Source organism: Protomyctophum parallelum (assembly GCF_964188405.1).
Source record: "Protomyctophum parallelum genome assembly, chromosome: 1".
Lineage (NCBI taxonomy): Eukaryota > Metazoa > Chordata > Actinopteri > Myctophiformes > Myctophidae > Protomyctophum > Protomyctophum parallelum.
The window spans coordinates 17,774,040-17,777,980 of record NC_139697.1 but is presented as its reverse complement, the minus strand read 5'-3'; the positions used below and the strand labels follow the sequence as shown (position 1 = coordinate 17,777,980).

Sequence of the window (3,941 nt, the reverse complement as noted above, 5' to 3'; positions counted from 1 at the left end):
ATTGTATTTATTGCAGTAAGTCAGACAAAGACAGAGGGCTTCCCGCGGCCCTTGAGTTGAGCCGCGGAGCCCTAGAGCACACCTGACCGTACGGTCAGGCTGCCCCCACAAGACTCCCTCTTTCACTTACAAAGTCACATTTTATACAGTTCCATCAAATAGAGGTGTTTTACACTTTTGCATATCAACAGTGGGGGATTGCATATATAGTGACATCTGATTTTAATCAACGGCCCTCTTGGTGGAAACAATAGAGCATGCTAATTCCTGTCACACCCGGCAGAGCCAGTGACTTTAGCCTAGGTAGAATTATGCGTCCAGATACGACACCAGGCTAGAGAGAGAGTGCCCTCGCAAGTTGAAGAGGTATCAACCATTGATATCCTTCATCCTCCATCCTTCTATTTATGCGAAGGGGTTTGGATGGGAAGATTTGTAATAATAGATAAAAAGATAAACAGGCTGGAAACATGCCGAAATGTGGAGATAACTGCTGGTAATCAGTCAATCAATAAAATAAAATAAAGGTAAAATCTGAAATACAAGCATGATAGGTGCATGTTTGCAATGAACCATCGGTTATGATGTTGTTGCTGTGTCTAATCTTTTTTGAGTGGCACTATCCCCTCCAACGTCTGGCTTTCTGAAGTAACATCATATGGCATCCAAGTCAGTGGACTTTTAATGACGTAAAAAAAAAGTTTATGGACTTTTTAAACAAACATAGTACAATGTTTGTATAAAGAGGTGATGCGCCCCCTCACTTCACACAAGTGTGATTTGTGTTATTGGCTAGGAAGGTTCATTTAGGAACCTTATAGCAAATCAAATATTTATTTACTTTTTGGGGGCACTATAGCCCCTCCAACCCCTGGCTTTTGTGTGTGGTGTGCAAGCCAGGTCGGTTTATGGACTTTTTATGCTTGCCCTACTCATGCAATGGTGTTATTCGATGGTGATAATTAAAGACCAAAGGTGTTCTCCCCGCTGAACGCCACATATAAGAAGTTGTCCTCGTCCTTCTCGTTCTCGTACAGTTCTGCCATCGTAATGCTCGTCTGGTTAACAAACAGGTATATGGCCGTCTCAGGGGACAGCCGGATGCGTTTTCTGAATATGACGATGAACTGAGCCACGGTGATGTCAGGGGGAACCAGGTACTTCCTCTTATCGAGGTCAATGTCCACCATCTGTGACACCTCCAAACTAACCGGGACCCTGTCGGGGCACTTCTCACGCATCTTGGCTGACTATTTACGCCGATGCTCCAGGGAATGCAACTCTTTGAATGTCCCTTTCATGTTTGTTGATTCTGGACTCTTGCTCGATGTTGTGGGAAATCGATTAGATTTAGTCAAACATTCAATACGATTAGTTCAGCAACAATATAAGTGTGTTGAAAGATTCCCCATGTGTGACAGAATAACGGCAGGCGTTGTACTTATATATACAATATGTGTGATGTCACTATACCCAATCTGATGTCAGTGTTGTGACATTACAAATGTCGACAGTCATTCAAGACTGATGTCACAGATTTGGCCTCAAAGTGCCAATAGCAGAGGGTGGCCAGCCTGTAACGGACCCACAGGTAATACTTTTATTTTATTGTTGTTTAGTGTGAGGCAATATTGGACAGAAGTCCATTCATCTGAAGAGATTGTGCCAACAACTGATGCAGCTGATGAGACTCAGCTGTGGCATTGGGGTTAAAATCAAGGAAATGCTGCCTCAGTACAGAGAAGGCTTGAAACAGACAGCACACAAATGGTGTGGCTGAAGTTTGTTGGTTGTGGATGGTTAAGGAAAGGAAGGCCAAATTAAGGAACGGTCAAATGCCAACTAAACATGGAACACACACATAAGATATCACCTAGCTGGAAAGGGGGACAAGGTATTTTACTGATTTGCTTGCACTGTTGATATTATAGGCCCGTTTCTACACTCATATGAGATCATAAGAGGCACCACACACACGTCTCATGCACAAAACACGCACGGAGGGGTTCTGATCAAAAACAACATAATAAGGCGGTGGTTAGGTGGTTCCAACGTGGGATGGTCTGATTGGACAGGGCCAAGTTAACGCACACAACTGTATGCATGTACATTGACGACTATGTATTAACTGAGTATATATGCGAGACAAAGGATCTCACTTCTCCTCACTTTTCCTCCCTTTCAGTCCTTGTGTAACCTCTCCCCCTATACCCGTATCCCTCCTCTCCTTTCTGAAACCCATGTTAACTATATTGCAATAAATTAACTCATGTTACCTTGCTACCTGTCCGATTGCTTCATTCACCGACGGCGGCGTCCTAATCAGACTATACACTACAGTTGCAAAATATTGTAGACAGATTGCAGAAGTCTGTTTTATGTATTGTGTAATTTAGTGACTTTACTTTAGTGATGTATGGGAAATGTATCATGTGCCTGAGATTTGAAATGTTTGACCATGTCCCAGTTCTACGTTGAATTTAGAATAAAGTGGCAATGAAACTCATCAGTCAGACTTCATCCTTAAAAGGCCAGCTGGGTTCCGCTACATAGCCCCAGAGCCATAGACTAAGACAGAGTTACGAAAACTCTGTTCACTTCATGGGGCTTCAGTCCAATGGCGGCTCCTCTACATAAACTTCTATTGAGAAGAATGGGGACAACAAATAGGGACACGTCCTGGACCGGAAGTAGGCAGAAATGCATTGGACCCAGGTAACAGCCCAGCTTTAATGATCTTAAATCCCTTTATTTCAGATTGTTTTGTAGTAATCGTACAACATAAACATTACAGTGACTTTAGTTGTTACTGCGCAATACTTTAAAACAGTTGGCATGTTGCACACATGCCTAATATTTCTCTTATTTGCGCCGCCCTCGTTGAAAACAATGTATTTCCAACTTCAGCTTGTCCCTCTCCAGGCGGCATGAACATCGCTCCACAATCAAGGACGCTGGGACACTCCCCCAGAATCACAGCAGGAGATGATGTTCGATCGATCTATCTATCTATCTATATATTATTAGTCAATAAGCATATTTATAATACTACCATAATAACAATATACAATCACAGTCGTTACACTTCTGCAGACTCACTCCCGAGTCCCAACCTTCCGCTGTAGTCTGAAAACCCACCTCTTCAGACTCCATCTTAGCGTTAACGTTATAAAGTTTAACTTTATAACTTTACTGGACAAGAGATCCAGTATAAGTCATCTTACACTTGGTTGCATGCTGAAAATAGCCGATCTACAAGCTCACAACGTGTCGCAGCGCGGCGCGTTGCGACACGGATCTGCTAGTGGATTAGTGGATCTGCTATTTTCAATAGCTAAAGTATAACATAAGGGATAAGAGATTGTGCTACATTTCCCTCTTTTAAATACAATCTGAAAAAATGGTTGCTTGAAAACCAAAGCTGCAAGCATTCATGATTATTTTAGGTGTATTTCTTTTTTATGCTGTGTTCCCTATATGTAATGTCATGTAAATGTATTCCACTGTTTGAATGTCTGCTTTTCCGTTTTGTGTTTCCTGTGAGGACTGCGGATGGAAATTAGCAACTATGCTATATCCTGTGCAGTATTTACGTCCATGCTTCACAATGCTTCACCATTGTGAAGCATTGTTCTATTCTAACTAGAACCAGGTTCTAGTTTCCTATAGGTAAGGGGCAAAGGACTTACTTTTTTTAATGCTATCCCTTTCTGCTACTGTGAAGGTGTCGACAAAAAGTTTACCTAACTTTGCTACTACAGGGAAAGCATGATTTACATGTTATTTTCTTTATTTTTGTTACTCTTTGATTGCACTTTCTTGCACTCTCTGTCCCTTTGTTTGCTGTGCTTGCTTTTGTTTTGTTTTTTGTAAATGACCACCAACCAAAGAAAGTCATTGCTACTTAAGAATGTATGGTTGTTTTATCTTCATTGTTAATT

The 3,941-nt window shown here is 41.7% G+C and overlaps 1 pseudogene across 1 annotated transcript; it reads right to left on the bottom strand.

The window, feature by feature from the left end:
• Nucleotides 1-962: 962 nt before the first annotated feature.
• LOC310859266 (gamma-aminobutyric acid receptor-associated protein-like 2) lies at nt 963-1,301 on the bottom strand (annotated as a pseudogene). Its single transcript has one exon. The product of its transcript is annotated as a gamma-aminobutyric acid receptor-associated protein-like 2 (transcript).
• Nucleotides 1,302-3,941: the final 2,640 nt, after the last annotated feature.